This window comes from Heptranchias perlo, chromosome 6 (genome assembly GCF_035084215.1).
Source record: "Heptranchias perlo isolate sHepPer1 chromosome 6, sHepPer1.hap1, whole genome shotgun sequence".
In the NCBI taxonomy this organism is placed as follows: domain Eukaryota; kingdom Metazoa; phylum Chordata; class Chondrichthyes; order Hexanchiformes; family Hexanchidae; genus Heptranchias; species Heptranchias perlo.
This window is the reverse complement of record NC_090330.1, coordinates 4,354,023-4,374,900: the sequence shown is the minus strand read 5'-3', so window position 1 is coordinate 4,374,900 and position 20,878 is coordinate 4,354,023.

Genomic DNA, 20,878 nt, shown 5'->3' with positions numbered 1-20,878 from the left:
GTTAGTGGTCAGACGATGGCGGGGTTTGGTTTTTAATAGCCCGTTGATTGTGGGAGTTCGGGAAGACTGAGGAGTTCAGCAGGTTTCAGCTCCTGGGAAGAAATGAGTTTTGAGTGAGGAGGGTGAGTGATCAATGAGTTTTGAGTGAGGAGGGTGAGTGATCAATGAGTTTTGAGTGAGGAGGGTGAGTGATCAATGGGTTTGAGTGAGGAGGGTGAGTGATCAATGGGTTTGAGTGAGGAGGGTGAGTGATCAATGGGTTTGAGTGAGGAGGGTGAGTGATCAATGGGTTTGAGTGAGGAGGGTGAGTGATCAATGAGTTTGAGTGAGGAGGGTGAGTGATCAATGAGTTTGAGTGAGGAGGGTGAGTGATCAATGAGTTTGAGTGAGGAGAGTGAGTGATCAATGAGTTTGAGTGAAGAGAGTGAGTGATCAATGAGTTTGAGTGAGGAGGGGTGAGTGATCAATTTGGTTTGCTGCATTAAAATCAAATCAGAAAGTAGGGGGCGGTGATTTTAATGGGAGGTAGTGCGTGCATGAGCCCTGAAACCCGGCCACATCCACTAGCTAGCTGACAGGAGCGGCACAGCAAGATCCCACAAACTGCAATGTGATAATGACCAGATAATCTGTCTTTTAGCGACGTTTAGCTGAGGGATAAATATTGGCCCAGGACTCCCCCCTCCTCTTCTTCGAAATAGTGGCCGTGGGATCTTTTACCTCCGCCTGAGAGGGCAGACGGAGCCTCGGTTTAATGGCGGGCTATAACTTGTACACTGGCTCAATTTCCTATATGCCTCGGCCGTGGCTCAGTGGGTCGCTTTGGGTTCACGGCTGGAGTGGAGAAGAGGTTTCGGTGTCTTTGCCCACGCTGCGTCCCCTTCGCCTGTTACGTGCGATTGCCGGCCTGGCCCCCTGCACTCGGCCTCGAGTGACCTGAGAATGGCTGTCCTACTTCCCGCGTGGGTGACCATCGTGCGGGGAGCCAGCGCCCGAGGGTCTCTCTTCCCTTTCCTTCTTCCTAGGCGGAGTTCAAAAGCACTGCTCCGTTCATGATGATGTGGACATGATCAGTCTGTTACAGGAGAACAGCTTCTCCTGAGTAAATCCCTACCCTCGTCGCCCCCCGCCCCCGCCGTCACCGCACCCCAGGGGAGGCCTCCAATAGCAGATGGAGGCTCAGCTGATGGGGTGAAATGTGAATGAGCTGGGTTTGTGTCTGCCTGTGCCCGGCCAATCTGTTGAATAGTGTTGATTGACTGACTTTAGACCGCATTAGCCATCTGGGAGCAGTTAAATAAAATTGTACTGAACTGTGGCCCCAGGCTCTCCCGTTCTGCTGATCCTTAACACATTCATACACCTACAGTAAATAAACCAACAGAAGTGACACGCTGGGTTGGCCCAGTGTCACTAACAGAAACGCAACTGCACAAGCAAGGAAGTTATGCTAAACCTTTATAAATCACTGGTTAGGCCTCAGCTGGAGTATTGTGTTCAATTCTGGGCACCGCACTTTAAGAAGGATGTCAAGGCCTTGGAGAGGGTGCAGGGGAGATTTACTAGAATGGTACCAGGGATGAGGGACTTCAGTTACGTGGAGAGATTAGAGAAGCTGGGATTGTTCTCCTTAGAACGGCGACGGTTAAGGGGAGATTTGATAGAGGTGTTCAAAATCATGAAGGGTTTTGATGGAGTAGATAAGGAGAAACTGTTTCCAGTGGTAGAAGGGTTGGTAACCAGAGGATACAGATTTAAGGCGATCGCTTAAAGAGCCAGAGGTGAAATGAGGAAACATTTTTTTATGCAGCGAGTTGTTATGATCTGGAATGCACTGCCTGAAAGGGCGGTGGAATCAGATTCAATAATAGCTTTGAAAAGGGAATTGGATAAATACTTGAAGGGAAAAATTTTACAGGGCTATGGGGAAAGAGTGGGGGAATGGGACTAATTGGATAGCTTTTTCAAAGAGCCAGCACAGGCACAATGGGCTGAATGGCCTCCTTCTGTGCTGTAACATGCTATGTATTGGCGATGCCTGCCTCATTGTAGGACAGGTCGGTGTAGTATTGAGCAGTCTCGGAAGGTCCACTGCTGGATCCCCTGACCGAGTTGAATCTCAGCTGGGATGGGGGAGGTTTGAGGCGGGGGGAGTCGCTATGATTGACCTCAGAGTGGGCTAAGGTTAAGCCAGGGTTCCTGCTTCCGATTGCTGCCCAATAACCTCTTGTTGGGAAGGGTGAGAGCGTTGGGTGAGGCCAGGGCTTTTCATGGCTGAATAGGCCTCCGACACTCGACAGTAGGAGAAGAGGACACAGGTTCAAACTGAGGAAGAGGAGACACAGGACTGATATCGGGCAGCATTTCTTCAACAGAAAACTTGGAGCAGAATAATGGAGCCAAACACGTTAGTGTCAACAAAGAGCCAGGATGTGAAGGGTGGAGGCTGGAGGATATTTCTGGGTGGATTCGCCATGATGGGCTGATTGGCCTTCCTCGTTGACCACTCTCGCCTCTGAGTCAGAAGGTTGTGGGTTCAAGTCCCAATCCAGAGACTTGAGCTCAAAATCTAGGCGGACACTCCCAGTGCGGTACTGAGGGAGTGCTGCACTGTCGGAGGTGCCGTCTTTCAGATGAGACGTTAAACAGAGGCACCGTCTGCCCTCTCAGGTGGGTGTAAAAAATCCCACGGCACTATTTCGAAGAAGATCAGGGGAGTTCTCCATGGTGTCCTGGGCTAATATTTACCAACATCACTAAAACAGATGGTCTGGTCATTATCTCACTACCGTTTGTGGGACCTTGCTGTGTGCAAATTGGCTGCCGTGTTTCTTACATTACAACAGTGACTACACATCAAAAATAATTTGAAGCACTTTGGGAAGTTCTGAGCTTGTGAAAGGCGCTATATAAACGTAAGTTCTTTACTTCTTTCATTCGTTCTTTCCTACTTTCTTTTCTTCTCAGTTGTTTCGATGTTGCCCCTTGAGAAGGTGGTGGTGAGCCGCCTTCTTGAACCGCTGCAGTCCGTGTGGTGAGGGTTCTCCCACAGTGCTGCTCGGCAGGGAGTTCCAGGATTTTGACCCAGCGACAATGAAGGAACGGCACCGAGACCAGACGTGCGTTAATGGGGTTTCCGTTGATATTCCCTCAAAGGTACATCGGTGCAGTGGGAGAAGGTCCGAGGAAATTTGTTCCCCCGATGGTCATCCTTCACGAGGAATTGACCGTGGCCCACAGCGCCACCTTGTGGTCCCAATAGAAACTTCCCCCTAAGAAAAGCACAGTTTTAAAAGCCCATTGGATTAAGATTTTGCACAGTTTGCACTCTATCACTGGCGATGCTTTGATATAACTGTTTCAAACCGCAGAGTCCACTTTTCTAATAATTACTGCTTGCCTCACCTGCCTGTGAGACTCACCCCTGTTTCACCAGTGTGACATTTATCTCATTCCTGTCCTCTCAGTGAGACCAGCAAAGTGGAGTGGGTTTCCCTCCAGTACTCCGCACAAAATTAGGTGGCATAATGGTGGAAGAGTGGACGGAAGTGGCTGTGAATTTACACCCAAAAAACGTCAGCACCTCCCAAACCCACGACCTCCACCACCTAGAAGGACAAGGGCAGCAGGTGCACGGGAACGCTGTCACCCCCAAGATCCCCTCCGAGTCACACACACTATCCCGACTTGGAAATATATCGGCCGTTCTTTTGTCGCTGGGTCAAAATCCTGGAACTCCCATCTAACGCTGTGGGAGCACCTTCACCACACGGACATAGGAAGATAGGAACAGGAGTAGTCCATTTAGCCCCTCGAGCCTGTTCCGCCATTCAATGAGGTCATGGCTGATCTGTGACCTAACTCCATATACCCGCCTTAGCCCCATATCCCTTAACACCTTTGCTTAACAAAAATCTATCAATCTCAGATTTAAAATTAACAATTGAGCTAGCATCAACTGCCGTTTGCAAAAGAGAGTTCCAAACTTCTACCACCCTTTGCGTGTAGAAGTGTTTCCTAACTTCACTCCTGAAATGTGGAGATGCCGGTGATGGACTGGGGTTGACAAATGTAAGGAATCTTACAACACCAGGTTATAGTCCAACTGTTCTAACACTCACTCACCTGACGAAGGAGAAAGCCTCCGAAAGCTTGTGATTTTCAAATAAAACTGTTGGGCTATAACCTGGTGTTGTAAGATTCCTTACATCACTCCTGAAAGTCCTCGCTCTAATTTTTAGGCTATGTCCCCTAATCCTAGACTCCCCAACCAGAGGAAATAGTTTCTCTCCATCTACCCTATCAGTTCCCCTTAATATCCTGAAAACTTTGATCAAATCACCCCTTAATAAGAAGAAGGCCCACCACCATCTTCTCGAGGGGCAACTAGGGATGGGCAATAAATGCCGGCCTTGCCAGCACCGCCCACATCCCGAGAATGAATGGAAAAAAAAAACACGAAAGTGCGTAACTGAGATTTCTGGAGTTTGATAGCGATTTTCAATGTGATAATTTAAAGAAAAAATTTCTCTTCCTGAGACCTGCACTTTATACTGTCAATTTCTGTTGAGGGATAAATATTGGCCCAGGACACCTGGCGACAATTCCCACTGTTCTTCGAAATAGTGGCCACAAGATCTGTTAACGTTCAGTCCGAGAGGGTAGACGGGGCCTCGGTTTAACGTCTCGTGCCAAAAGACAGCGCCTTCAACAATGCAGAACTCCCTCAGCATTGCAGTGGGATTTTGGTTTAAGTCTTTGGAGTGGAACCCGAACCCACAACCTTCTAACTCAGAGGCAGGGGTGCTACTCATTGAGCCACAGTTAGATGCCAGGTACTGACTGAGGAAGGTTCTCCCACCTGCCTCTCGCACCCATCAAAAATCCTGACAAAGGACAAATTGTGAAATATGAGGCACCAAGTGAAATATCAGAATTTGCCCCAGTGCTCCTCTCCACCAAAATACTGCGGACGCTGGAAATCTGAAATAAAAACAGAAAATGCTGGAGAAGCTCAGCAAGTCAGGCAGCGTCTGTGGAGAGAGAAACAGAGATAACGTTTCAGGTCGAAGACCTTTCGTCAGAACTGGAAGATGTTAAAAGAGTTAAAGTTTTTGAGCAAGTACAGAGCCTGGGAAAGGGGAGGGGGAACAAAAGGGGAAGGTCTGTGATAGGGTGGAGGGCAGGAGTGATTAAATGACAGAAGGGATGATGGTGCAAGGCAAGGAGGGCGGTAATGGGACAGGTTAAGAAACAAAAGATTGGTCAGGAGTAGCTGTAAATGGCAGCAGCAGAACCATTACCAGCAGTGGCTGACCGGAGAAAAATGGGAGCAGTGGTTCTGATCTGAAGTTATTGAAATCAGTGTTGAGTCCGGAAGGTTGTAAAGTGCCTAAACGAAAGATGAGGTGCTGTTCCTCGAGCTTCTGTTGAGCTTCGTTGGAACAGTGTAAGAGGCCGAGGACAGAGTAGGAGTGGGACGGGGAATTAAAATGGCAAGCGACCGTCAGGTCAGGGTCACGCTTGTGGACAGAGCGGAGGTGTTCAGCAAAGCGATCGCCCAGTCTGCTCCCCTCTCTCGTTTACCTTCTAATATTCTGTTATGCTTCACAGCCTCGCCGCAGCACAAAGAATGCCCCTTTAATGTATATTCAATTTGCACTCGAGCCTAACCATAACCTCTGCCCGTCTCCCTTTCTCTTCCTTTCACAGCCGAGACATTGGAGACTGAACAATGTTAATTATATGTGAGTTCCTTCCCAGGTCTGGCCTCCAGGGTCTGGAGACCAATATTACCAGCTGTCCCCTGCTCCACTCCCTCCCCATCAATTAAAGCCAGGTCCAGCTATTCTCTTCAAACACGGGACCAACCAGGCCCCCCGGTTTCTATGGAAACAAATGTGCTGTACATTGATAAACAATCTCCCGTTGATTGCTGTCGATTGTACAGCCCCCAGTGTAAATAACTGAAGAGTATCGCAGCGTTCTCACCCATTTTCTCAGGGGAGCAGGGGCTGCAGGCTCCCCTGGTGGAATAGCACTTCCTTCAGTCTGGCAAATCAAACAGGATAGTCTCCAGTGACAGCTAGAAAAGCAGCAGAATGGAAAATGGCAGAGCAGAAAGGCCATTCTTTCCTCGTCTCCCCCACCTTGCTTTCTCTCTGTTTGTCCCCATCTGTCTTTGTGTCTTTGTCTCTGTCTGTATTTCTCTGACTCTCTGTCTTTCTGTCTCTCTCTCTGCCTCTCGGTGTTTGTCTCTCTCTGGCTCGCTCTCTCTGTCTTTGTCTGTCTCTCTCTCTCTATCTATCTCCCTCTGTCTTTCTCTGTCTCTGTCTCAGTCTCTCTCTCTCTGTTTTTGTCTCTCTCACTCTGTGTTTCTCTCTCTTTCTCTGTCTTCCTGTCTCTCTCTCTCTGTCTCTCTTTCTCCCTCTCTCTGTCCAGCTCTCTGTCTTTGTATGTCTCTCCCTTTTTGTCTCACTCAATCTGTCTTTCTCCATCTGTCTCTTACTCTATCTGTCTCTCCATTTATTGACTTCAATGGAGAATAAAAGGACGGATGTAAAATGGGTGCTTGATCTGATCGTGCCATTTTCCCTCAGGTCGGGTTAGGTTAAATTCATCCCCTCTGTCTCTCTTTGTCTCTATATGTCTCTTTCTCTGTCTGCCTAACTCTCTGCCTCTATGGCCCAGATTTCAGGTATCCCGCAAGGTGGAAATCGGGTCGGGGGGTGGGGGGCAGATAAAAGCCAGTCACTTACCCGATCTATTCTCTATAATATACACAGGGGCTGCTATTCCCTATAATATACACAGGGGCTGTTATTCTCTATAATATACACAGGGGCTGTTATTCTCTATAATATACACAGGGGCTGCTATTCCCTATAATATACACAGGGGCTGTTATTCTCTATAATATACACAGGGGCTGTTATTCTCTATAATATACACAGGGGCTGCTATTCCCTATAATATACACAGGGGCTGCTATTCCCTATAATATACACAGGGGCTGTTATTCTCTATAATATACACAGGGGCTGCTATTCCCTATAATATACACAGGGGCTGTTATTCTCTATAATATACACTGGGGCTGCTATTCCCTATAATATACACTGGGGCTGCTATTCCCTATAATATACACAGGGGCTGTTATTCTCTATAATATACACAGGGGCTGCTATTCTCTACAATATACACAGGGGCTGTTATTCTCTACAATATACACAGGGGCTGCTATTCCCTACAATATACACAGGGGCTGTTATTCTCTATAATATACACAGGGGCTGCTATTCTCTACAATATACACAGGGGCTGTTATTCTCTATAATATACACAGGGGCTGCTATTCTCTACAATATACGCAGGGGCTGTTATTCTCTATAATATACACAGGGGCTGCTATTCTCTATAATATACACAGGGGCTATTATTCTCTATAATATACACAGGGGCTGCTATTCTCTACAATATACACAGGGGCTGTTATTCTCTATAATATACACAGGGGCTGCTATTCTCTACAATATACACAGGGGCTGTTATTCTCTATAATATACACAGGGGCTGCTATTCTCTACAATATACACAGGGGCTGTTATTCTCTACAATATACACAGGGGCTGTTATTCTCTATAATATACACAGGGGCTGCTATTCTCTACAATATACACAGGGGCTGTTATTCTCTATAATATACACAGGGGCTGCTATTCCCTACAATATACACAGGGGCTGCTATTCCCTATAATCAAGTTTACGAGTTTACAGTGACTGAATAAATCACTTTTTTACTGTATTGGATTCCAGGATTTTCATTGTTCTTTTGAGGATGACAGTCCGCGATTCCCTCTGTTTCTCAGCACAAGTCTGAAAACCCTTCACAAAAAGGACGTCTGTGCCGAGCGAGTATTGATTTTTGTATCTGATTACTCAGTGAGGTGAGTCGGCCTTTCTGGAAGATGACTGCGTTTAAAAGGTCACTGCTTGCTGTGCGCAGACCCGTGTGCCTTGGGCCTTGTTGATATTGGCCACTTTTAATGGTTAACATCAGCTTCTCAGGGGGAACACACTGAAGCTGTTAAACAGCAAAAATTTAGCGGCCTGGTTTTCTGCTTTCAACCTTTTCTTTAATCACGAGCCACAAATGGGAATAAAATCAGCAAGAATGAGCTGGCATTAGTTTCTGTTTGAGAATCTCCTTAAGTCGACTCTCGCTCTCTCTCTCTCTCTCTACCCTCCCCCGCCCTCCTCCCCAGCAAACATCTGTTTGGAGGCGTGCGCAGCGGTCTTACCCTGAATGACCCACATTTATCACTCGCACCGGCCTGTACGTTGTGCACTGCCCACCAGTCCCCCACTGCTCGCTGTGAAGACATCAATAATTAATGCTAATGTTTTAATCCCCTCACCACCTGCCCAGTTCAAACGCCTACTCTTCAATTTCTGCTGTGCGGTGGATTCGAAACATCACCAAGTAAATAAAATGGATGGTTGGACTCGCTTTTAAAACGTAGGCCGGGAATGTTAAGCTGTGTTAAGGCGCAGATTTTATGGATAGGTTATTTTTTTTTTTAAACATTCCTTCTCCCACTCCTGGCTGCATCCGAACAGTGACTGACAGAAAAAGCCCCACTGGTCCATCCAGCCTGTCCCACACAACTGTGATACCTTGTGTATCACTATATATACACTCCCCACCCCACCCAGAACCATGTGACCTCCGAGGAGAGGCGAAAAGCCAGATAAAAACCCAGGATAATTTGGGGGAAAAAAAATCTAGGAAATTCCTCTCCGTCCCCTTAGGCGATCGAAACTAGTCCTGGAGATCACTCTGGCCCTGATAATTCTGTGCTTTACATATCTTTTGTAAGATGGGATCACCTCCCCAGCCAGAAACAGGTTCGACTCTCAACTGAAGGAATTCAGTGGATCGGTGTCCACCGCACGAGCCGGCAGCCTGTTCCAGAGGTCCACTATTCTCTGGGAAAGGAACCACCTCCTGACATCTAACCTCGATCTGGCCTCATACAACTTAAAATTGTGACCCTGGCTCCTCCCGAAAACTATTTAATAGAAACAAACTGTCAACTTGAACACAAATTATTCCCTTCATCATCTTATAAACCTCGGTCAGATCGCCCCCCAAGTCCAGGCTTCGCTAAAGTGCAGGGTCCCAGTTCTTTTAGCCAATCTTGATAACTAAGATGCTTCAAACTGGGAATTAATCCAATGACCCTCCTCTGCACCCTTTTCAAAGCCTCAACATCACCTCAGCAGACCGACAACAGCAACAGCTTGCATTTATATAGCGCCTTTAACACAGTAAAACGTCCCAAGGCGCTTCACACGAGCGATCATCAAACCGAATTTGATACCGAGCCACATAAGGAGATATTAGGACAGGCGGCCAGAAGCTTTGTCAAAGGGGTAGGTTTTAAGGAGCGTCTTAAAGGAGGAGGGAGAGGGTTGGAGGTGGGTTGGAGGTGGGTTGGGGGAGGGTTGAAGGCGGGTTGGGATTGGTTGGGGTCGGTCTGAAATGGTTGTGATTTTGAATGCCTCCCCGTCACCAACCCACCCGTTTTTCAATGTTAAAATCGTGCTCTATTTCTCCATTTGCAGAACTTAAGGGGAAAATATTAATCAGTGCCCATCGCTACTTGCAACGTTTCATGTTCTATTCTCATCCTCTTCCTGGGTCCTGGCTTATAAGCGGGCGTGTGACTCATTCAGAGGCAGTGTTGCAATGTGTACTGTAATTTATTCCGCCAATGTGCTCTGCCATTATTCCCATAGCATTATTCGAAGAAGAGCAGGGGAGTTCTTCCCGGTGCCCTGGCCAATATTCATCCCTCAACCAACACCACCAAAAGCAGATGAACACAGTCATCCACCATGTTACGGTTGGTGTGGTAATGCGAGAATTTATACCAGCTGTGTTTTTGCCCTCACAGCAACAACCACCTCACTGCAATATAATTATTTGCATGTAAAGTGCCGGGAGACGAGACAGGCCTCTGCATCAATGCGAATCTTTTTTCTGTTCTTTTGTTTGAGACATGCCTGGGATGTGCTAACACAGCTTGACAATCACACCTCGCTGTCAAGCTCCCTTGGGCCTAGCGCGAAGCCAAGCCTGACTGAACTGAAAGGCAGTACGTCAGAGAATGGGAAACGATGAATAAATAAAATCGAGAGGATAGAGTGAGCTGCATGAATAAGACATTACTGGGTTTTGCTGCCTGTTGGTTCCACTGGATTCGGGTAGTTGTTTAAAGGTGAGTTGCTTTGAATTATATTGCGTGAAGAAAATCAGAGCAGCATCAACAACTTGAACTGAGGGGTTATAACTATCAGGAAAGGCCGAACAGGCTGGAGCTCTTTTCTCTAGAAAACAGAAGGCTGAGGGGTGACCTGAAAGAGGTCTTTTAAATTCTGAAGGGGTTTTATAGAGTAGACATAGAGAAAATGTTTCCACTTGTGGGGGAGACCAGAACTAGGGGCCATAAATATAAGATAGTCACTGATAAATCCAATAATTAGAATTCAGGAGAAACTTCTTTACCCAGAGAGTGGTTAGAATGTGGAACTCGTGACCACATGGAGTAGTTGAGGCGAATAGCATAGATGCCTTCAAGGGGAAGCTAGATAAACACATGAGGGAGAAAGGAATAGAAGGATGTGCTGATAGGGTGAGATGAAGTAGGGAAGGAGGAGGCTCGTGTGGAGCATAAACACCAGCACAGACCAGTTGGGCCGAATGGCCTGTTTCTGTGCTGTAAATTCTATGTCACTCTATATTGCCTTTAACATAACAACATAGGAACATTGGAACATGGGAGCATTGGAACATAGCAACATAGGAACATTGGAACATTGGAACATAGGAACATAGGAACATTGGAACATTGGAACATAGCAACATTGGAACATAGAAACATTGGAACATAGGAACATTGGAACATAGGAACATTGGAACATAGCAACATTGGAACATAGGAACATTGGAACATAGGAACATAGAAACATTGGAACATTGGAACATAGGAACATAGAAACATTGGAACATAGGAACATTGGAACATTGGAACATAGGAACATGGGACCATTGGAACATAGGAACATAGGAACATTGGAACATAGGAACATAGAAACATTGGAACATAGGAACATAGCAACATTGGAACATTGGAACATAGGAACATTGGAACATAGAAACATTGGAACATAGGAACATTGGAACATAGGAACATTGGAACATAGCAACATTGGAACATAGGAACATTGGAACATAGGAACATAGAAACATTGGAACATTGGAACATAGGAACATAGAAACATTGGAACATAGGAACATTGGAACATTGGAACATAGGAACATGGGACCATTGGAACATAGGAACATAGGAACATTGGAACATAGGAACATAGAAACATTGGAACATAGGAACATAGCAACATTGGAACATTGGAACATAGGAACATAGGAACATGGGACCATTGGAACATAGGAAGAGGAGTAGGCCATTCAGTCCCAGACAGCAAGATATTAAAGTAGACCCTCTCACATACTATGAACCTTGGGCTAATCATTGCTCAGTGACTGAGGGGGTCACGGCACTTCATTTTTCCAATCGGCAGAGAAACCCCATAACAAAGGTTGTTGGAGACTCTGTCCTTCCGATGACACAGTAGACTGGGGTTCCATCTGCCTGTTCCAGATGGATGTTAAAGATCCCAAACACTATTCACAGGGAGTGAGGAAGAAGAGCAGTGAGCTCTCTTGGTGTCCTGACCACCAACTCCTCCCTCCACCAACACCAGCCAAAACTTTTTTTAACTGGCCGTTCATCTCGTTACTGTTTGCGGGATCTTGCTGTGCGACAAATTGGAAATGGAAATCAACGCACTTCAAAGTAATTGATTGTATGTGAAGTGTTTTGTGATGCCTATGAGGGATGTGAATGTAATATAAACGCAAGCCTTGCTTTCTTCTAGGGAATATTTGTTCTAACATGCAGCCTGTTTCTCTCTCATTCCGTCAGTTTCTAAGAGAATGTACAAATTGTTCTTTGGACCCTAACCTTTCTGATTCTGCCAATACTGAAACTTCTGCAGGTTGCCCAGCAACAGACCACATAGCCAATGAGATTGAGTGTGTGCTTGAGAATGGGGACCTCAGTGACTCTCCTATCATGGGAAACAGCTCTTATTTCTGATTGGTGAAATGATGGGCTAATGTATAAATGATCTCATGGTGCTTATTTCTGGTTGCAGTGGCGATTTTCCTTCTCTCTCTTCCTCTCTCTATCCATCTTTACCTTTCCCCGTTCTTCCCTACTCAGTATCTATCTGTTTGTCTCTGTCTTAAATCTCTCTACTTGGCTCTCCCTCTCCCTCTTCCTCTTCCTCTTCCTCCCCCTCTCTCCCCTTCCCTTTCGCTTCCTTCCCATCTGTCTGCCTCCCTTCCCCCTTGCTCTTTCTCTCTTCCCATACTCATCTCTCTCCCCTCGCCTCCCCCTCTCTCTGTTACCAATGGCCTGGCCTGTTGTGGTTGATTCCATTCTCTGATATTCCAGTAAAACTCCCTGCCTTTGTCCATCTAGACTCCTCAGTTAATACTTCCCTAAGTGTTCAGGGCTAGCTGTCAGCCTTGGCTCAGTGGGTAGCATTCTCACCTTGCTGAGTTAGAAGGTCCTACTCCAGAAACTTGAGTACCTAACCTGGGCTGACACTCCCAGTGCAGCACTGAGGGAGTGCTGCACTGTCGGAGGTGCTGTCTTTTGGATGAGATGTTGTCTGCCCTTTCAGGTGGATGTAAAAGATCCCATAGCATGATGTGAAGAAGAGCAGAGGAGTTCTCCTGGTTTCCTGGACAATATTTATCCCTCAACCAACATCACTAACAAACAGATTATCTGGTTATTATCACATTGCTGTTTGTGGGATCTTGCTGTGTGCAAATCAGCTGCCATGTTTCCTACATTACAACAGTGACTACACTTTTAAAGTAGTAGTATTGGTTGTAAAATGCTTTGGGACGTCCTAAGGTTGTAGGAGGCTCTATATAAATGGGAGTTCTTTCTTTCTGGTAGTGGGCTTGCTATACATCACCAAGCCGTTGTAACATTGTAGTAAACTGTGATGTTTAAACTTAACTGGGCCTAATCATTTATCATAGCATCCTAGTATATTACAGTACAGTAGGAGACCATTCGGCCCATCGTGCCTGTGTCGTCTCTTTGAAAGAGCTATCCAATTATTCCCAGTCCCCTGCTCTTTCCCCATAGCCCTGTAATTTTTTTCCCTTAAGTATTTATCCAATTCCCTTTTGAAAGTTACTATTGAATCTGCTTCCACCGCCCTTTCAGGCAGTGAATTCCAGAACATCACAACTCTCTGCGTAAAAAAATGTTTCCTCATGTCGCCTCTGGTTCTTTTGCCAATTACCTTAAATCTGCGACCTCTTGTTACCAACACTTCTGTCACTGGAGACAGATTCTCCTTATTTACTCTATCAAAACCGTTCATGATTTTGAACACCTCTATCAAATCTCCCCTTAACCTTCTCTGTTCTAAGGAGAACAATCCCAGCTTCTCCAGTCTCTCCACATAACTGAAGTCCCTCATCCCTGGTACCATTCTAGTAAATCTCTTCTGGACCCTCTCTAAGGCCTTGACATCCTTCCTAAAGTGTGGTGCCCAGAATTGAACACAATACTCCAGCTGGCACCTAACCAGTGTTTTATAAAGGTTTAGCATGACTTCCTTGCTTTTGCAGTCTATGCTTCTATTAATAAAGCCCAGAATCCCATATGCTTTTTTAACAGCCTTCTCAACTTGTCCCACCACCTTCAAAGACTTGTGTACATAAACCCCTAGGTCTCTCTGTTCCTGTAGCACCTTTAAAATTGTACCATTTAGTTTATATTGCCCCGCCTCATTCTTCCTACCAAAATGCATCACTTCACACTTCTCTGCATTAAATTTCATCTGCCATGTGTCTGCCCATTTCACCAGTCTGTCTCTGTCCTCCTGAAGTCTGTTATTATCCTCCACATTGTTTACTACATTTCCAAGTTTCGTGTCATCTGCAATCTTTGTAATTATCCCCTCTATACCCAAGTTCAGGTCATTAATATACATCAAAAAGATCAGTGGTCCTAATACTGACCCCTGGGGAACACCACTGTATACTTCCCTCCAGTCTGAGAAACAACCGTTCACCACTACTCTCTGCTTTCTGTCCCTCAGCCAATTTTGTATCCACACTGCCACTGTCCCTTTAATCCTATGGGCTTTAATTTTGCTAACAAGTCTATTATGTGGTACTTTATCAAATGCCTTTAGAAAGTCCATATACACATCAACCGCACTACTCTCACCAACCCTCTCCGTTATTTCATCAAAGAACTCAATCAAGTTAGTCAAACACGACTTTCCTTTAACAAATTCATGCTAACTTTATTAGCCCATTCTTTTCCAAGTGCCAATTAATTTTGTCCTGGATTCTTGTCTCTAAAAGTTTCTGCACCACTGACATGAGGCCGACTGTCCTGAAATTGTTGGGTTTATCCCACTCCCCTTTTTTGAACAGGGGTGTAACACTTGCAATCCTCCAGTCCTCCAGCACCATCCCCATATCTAAGGAGGATTGGAAGATTGTGACCAGAGCCTCCGCAATTTCCACCATTACTTCCCTCAGTAACCTAGGATGCATCCCATCTGGAGTGGGTGACTTTTCTGCTTTGAGTACTGTTAACCTTTTAAGTTCCTCCTCTTTATCTATTTGTTTCCTATCCAATATCGTTACTACCTCCTCCTTTACTGCTAAAATGGCAGCATCCTCTTCTATAGTGAAGACGGATGCGAAGTATTCATTTAGTACCTCAGCCATGCCCTCTGCCTCCACAAGAAGATCTCCTTTTTTGACCCTAATCACCCCCTCCCTTCCAATGACTATCCTTTTACTATTTATATGTTTATAAAAGAATTTTGGGTTCCCTTTTATGTTAACTGCTAATCTATTCTCATACTCTCTCTTTGCCCCTCTTATGCTCTTTTTTAGATCTCCTCTGTACTTTCTGTATTCAGCCTGGTTCTCTACTATATAATGAACCTTACAGTTATCATAAGCCTCCTTTTTCTGATTCATTTTATTCTCTATAACTTTAGTCATCCAGGGAGCTCTAGCTTTGGATGCCCTTCCCTTTCCCCTCATAGGGATGTGTCTACTATGTACCAGAACCATCTCCTCCGTGAATGCCTCCCATTGTTCATTTACTGTTTTGCCCACCAATTTCTGATTCCAATCCACCTGGGCAAGATCCCTTTTTTAATTTACTGTAATTTGCCCTCCTCCAGTTAAATATTTTTATGCTTGATTGTTCCTTGACCTTTTCCATAACTATTCTAAACCTAATGATATTATGATCGCTGTTCCCCAAATGCTCCCCCACTGAAACATGCTCCACTTGCCCCACTTCATTCCCCAGAATTAGATCCAGCACTGCTTCCTTCCTTGTTGAGCTGGAAACACACTGATCAAGAAAGTTCTCTTGTACACATTTCAGAAATTCCTCCCCTTCTTTGCCCTTCACACTGTTTCTATATTGGGGTAATTATGTCCCCCATTACCACTACTCCAAAGTTCTTGCATCTTTCTGTAATTTGCCTGCTAATTTGCTCCTCCATCTCCTTCCCACTATTTGGTGGCCTATAGTATAAACCCAGTCGTGTAATAGCTTCTCTGTGGTTCCTTAATTCTAACCAAATAGATTCTGTCTTTGACACCTCAACTACATCATCCCTTTCCAGTGCTATAATAGTTTCTTTGATCAATACAACCACCCGCCCTCCCTCCTTACTTTCCTTCCCTATCTTTCCTTAATACCTTGTAGCCAGGAATATTAAGCCCCCAATCCTCCCCTTCTTTGAGCCAGTTCTCTGTTATTGTCACTGTATCATAGTCCCACGTGGCTTTTGATGCTCGTTTCAGCTGCTAATTGGTGTCTCTCAACCTCCTGGAATGACATCAGAGTATCGGATCACCTCAACACAGATCTGATTGATTGCTTCTTGTCTCTACGACAGTGCCACCCGATCGTTAACCATGACTATGCAAAGAGTTTGAAGCACCAGTATTTTCTGGACACTGAATGATCCAAAGGGGCTGTTTAACTGCCTGTATTCTGTACAGCTTAAATTGCACTGGGATGTTTAATCTCCCACCCACCATGAAGAGCCTCATTGCACTGTATTTACTGCTTGTGCCCTGTAAAGAATATGACCCCAGCCGTCTCGTCCCTAAGCTCTGAAATTCCCTCCCCAAACCTCCTCACCTCGCCACCTCTCTCTCCTCCTTTAATGCTCATTCTTGTGTTCAAATCCCTCCATGGCCTGCAACCCTCCAAGATCTCTGTAACCTCCTCCAGCCCCTCAACCCTCCGAGATTTCTGCGTTCTCTGGCTCCTTGCACATCCCTGCACTTCCTTCGCTCCACCATTGGCGGCCGTGCCTTCAGCTGCCTAGGCCCTAAACTCTGGAATTCCCTCCCTAAACCTCTCCGCCTCTCCACCTCTCTCTCCCCCTACAGTTCTGGTAACCCTACTATAGAAAGGATATTATTAAACTAGAAAGAGTGCAGAAAAGATTTACTAGGATGCTACCGGGACTTGATGGTTTGACTTATAGGGAGAGGTTAGATAGACTGGGACTTTTTTCCCTGGAGAGTAGGAGGTTAAGGGGTGATCTTATAGAAGTCTATAAAATAACGAGGGGCATAGATAAGGTAGATAGTCAAAATCTTTTCCCAAAGGTAGGGGAGTCTATAACGAGGGGGCATAGATTTAAGGTGAGAGGGGAGAGATACAAAAGGGTCCAGAGGGGCAATTTTTTCACTCAAAGGGTGGTGAGTGTCTGGAACGAGCTGCCAGAGGCAGTAGTAGAGGCGGGTACAATTTTGTCTTTTAAAAAGCATTTGGACAGTTACATGGGTAGAGGGATATGGGCCAAGTGCAGGCAATTGGGACTAGCTTAATGGTATAAACTGAGCGACATGGACATGTTGGGCCGAAGGGCCTGTTTCCATGTTGTAAACTTCTATGATTCTATTATTCCATGATTCTAAGAATCTTCTTAAAACCTACCTCACCTGTCCTAATATCTCCTTATGTGGCTCGGTGTCAAATTACGTTTGATTGCACTCCTGTGAAGCGCCTTGGGACATTTTACTACATTAAAGACACGATATAAGTATATTGTTGTATGGCCCGGTTACCTTCACATAAAAATGAAATGAAATATATTATGAAACAGAGGAAGGAACAATCCCTCAGTATAGCACTACACCGTACTAATGAAAAAGTCCCAGGCTTGTCCCATCTGTGCTGAGTTAGTCAATCTCGGCCTGGTTATCAACGGGCTGTCACAGTAGGACTCAATGCATGAACTTCCATTTGTCACACCCATTACCATCCTGTCTGCACTCATGCGCATTTCGCTGTATGAATAATTTGTAATCTCCTTATTTCAGGCTGGGAAATCATGATTTAAGTAAGAGGTTTACTCAAATTTCCCCTGAGGTTTTCCTCTACATTAGCGCTTTGCTCTCTCTGCCCATTTCTCAAGCAAGTCTTCTGTCACCCCATTCCACTCCCCCACCCCACCCCACCTCCACCCCCTTTACTTTTAATGGGGCATGCCTGGGGGAGTTCCCAGGCCAGCTCGGGGAATTCCTCCATTTAGGCCCGCGTTAGGCCCAAGATTATTCTCGTTAGCTGAGAGCTGGCATGAATTCCGTGAAAGCCCCATTAACGGCCCCACAAAGTACTGTGGGCTAAGATAATTGCTCCCAGCGGAAGCTCGTTTGCAAGCAGCAGGACCATATCACGCAAACGAAAGCCTCCGATTTAATGCAGTCATCATCGCAGCACTCTTTCACCCAGAAAGGCCAGTCTTGGCACGACTTCTGGGAGGTCAAAGGCCATCCTTTGCGGCTATAGCCCGTGGCATGAACTGAGCATTGGTGTAATGAGGTCCATTTGTGCACCAGAACAATAATTGGGCACTGAGATGATGCTTAAGGTGTCTGGATTGATCTGGAGGCCCTATTTATGTCATAGGACTCCAATTTCCAAATTAAAAAGGGCCTGTCGCATGAAACAGGCGGACACTTTGGACACCCAGTGCTATTATATAGAATGTACAGCGCAGAAACAGGCCATTTGGCCCAACTAGTCCATGCCGGTGTTTATGCTCCACACGAGCCTCCTCCCACCCTGCTTCATCTCATCCCATCAACATATCATTTTATTCCTTTCTCCCTCATGTGTTTATCTAACTTCCCCTTAAATGCATCTATGCTAATCGCCTCAACTACTCCATGTGGTAGCAGGTTCCACATTCTAACCACTGTTAGTTTCTCCTGAATTCCCTATTGGATTTATTAGAGACTATCTTATATTGATGGCCCCTAGTTCTGGTCTCCCCCGCAAGTGGAAACATCTTCTCTACGTCTACCCTATCAAACCCTTTCATAAACTTATCAGGTCACCCCTCAGTCGTCTCTTTTCTAGAGAAAAGAGCCCCAGCCTGTTCAGCCTTTCCTGATAAGTATAACCTCTCAGTTCTGGTTTCATCCCAGTAAATCCTTTTTGCATCTTCTCCAATGCCTCTGTTTCCTTTTAATAATAACGAGAGCAGAACTGTTCCCAGTACTCCAAGTGTGGTCTAACGAAGGTTCTGTACAAGTTTAACATGGGAGGCCCCTTTCAAAATGGCGCTGGCCTCATGGCCGGTGTTAATGGGGGTGGTACGGCTATCGACCCCATTTTGAGGCCGTTTACGCCCCATTAACGTCAGGCGAAGGGGGTGAAAATCGACCCCCTAGTGTGATTCTGTCGGTGTGATAAGTGTATGTGTATATGTGCTAAATTCACCGATGTCATTTGATCGCAAAACACAGGTCAGCGACTGGGGTTCCCCATGTGGTGATTTCACGGTGCCCTTGGAGGGAAGCGAGGAATCATAGATGCTTCCTCTCAGGCTAGGGGTTGCCAACTCTCCAGGATTGCCGGGAATTGAAGATTAATCTTCCAGACACCGTTGAGAGCAAAACCCAGGAAGCAAAAATCAAAGGGGTGTTAAAAATAAATCTTTAAATTATTAGTTATGGAAATATTGGAGTTGGGATAGAAAAGGCTGATTGACTGACTGTTGAGAATCATCCAATCCCGTAATGTTCACTTTCCGATTGGCTGTGGGAAGGCGGGGCCACGTGAGGATGGACGTGTCGGGCGACCAATGGCGGGGGGGTGTGGGCGGGATGGTTGGAAGGAGGAGGTCATGTGATGAAATTTCCAGGCATACACCCAAACCCATCCTGGCCCATTGGTAAATTGGAGGCACTTCCACTGGGTCAGCGAGGGGGCAGAGCTGGCAAAGCTTAGGATGAAGTGCAGGGCCCAGTCCAGCCCGGGCCAGCCCAGGCCTTCGTCGCGAAACAGAAGGAATTGCAACAAGTTGTGTAAATCTTCCAGTCCATTGCAGGTATTATCGGGTGGGGGGTAGCAGCAGGAATAGGTTGAATTCAGAAGCTTCCAGATTCCTGCTGCACTTTGAGAAATATCACAGATGAACTGGCAAGGGGGGGAGATGAGGAAAATACTTTTTACGCAGCGAGTTGTTACGATCTGCCTGAAAGGGCGGTGGAAGCAGATTCAACAGTAACTTTCAAAAGGGGAACTGGATAAATACTCGTAAAGGAAAAATTTGCAGGGCTACGGGGAAAAGAACAAGGGAGTGGGACTAATTGGATAGCTCTTTCAAAGAGCCGGCACGGACACGATGGGCCGAATGGGCCTCCGTCCGTGCTGTAAGAGACTATCACTCTATGTCGAGTGATTGCTCTGGTAACTGCGAGATGTCAGATCCTGTTGCGCTGACTGCAGCGAGGGACAATGGGTGCTCCTTTCAGAAGGGATTTCTAAATCTGAACAACAGAAGGGGCTTTAGATGGCAGACAGTGGATTAACGCATTCTAATCTGATTACTTTCCTGAACGTAATACTGACTGGTTGTATTGTCAGGTCAGGCTGCTCTCTCCTAATATGATGCAGGATAAAGAAAAAGAAAAGAAAGACTTGTATTTATACAGCGCCTTTCACAACCTCAGGATGTCCCAAAGTGCTTTACAGCCGATGAAGTACTTTTGAAGTTTAGTCACTGTTGTAATGTAGGAAATGTGGCAGCCAATTTGTGCAAAGCAAGATCCCACAAACAGCAATGTGATAAAGACCTGATGGTGATGTTGGTTGTGGGATAAATATTTGCCCAGGACACCAGGGAGAACTCACCTGTTTTCCTTCAAAATAGTGCCGTGGAATCCTTTACGTCCACTGGAGAGGGCAGACTGGGCCTCGGTTTAACGCCTCATCCGAAAGGCAGCACCTCCGGCAATGCAGCACTCCCTCAATACTGCACTGGCTGCTTCTCTCTCTTTCTATCCTAGGGGGACTGACTCACCTCAACTGGTGTCTGGTTGAAATCGGCTAATTCAGCACAGACCAGGAGACCAAATTGGGGACTGATGGGTCTGTACAGCTCAATCTCACTCTGGGTAGCATTTGCGGCAAGCTATGGGAGAGGGGAGAGAGAGAATGAGTATGAGACAGACAGACGAAAACAGAGAGATAGAAAACAAAACAAAGCAAGAGACATAGAGACGGAGAGAAAGACTGATAGCAAGGCAGAGAGAAACACATAGAAGCAGAGAGAGAGACAGTTAGAGGAAGAGATACAAACAGACAGACAGAGATACACAAAGAGAACGAGAGAGAGAAACACAGAGACAGAAAGACAGAGTGAGAGAGAG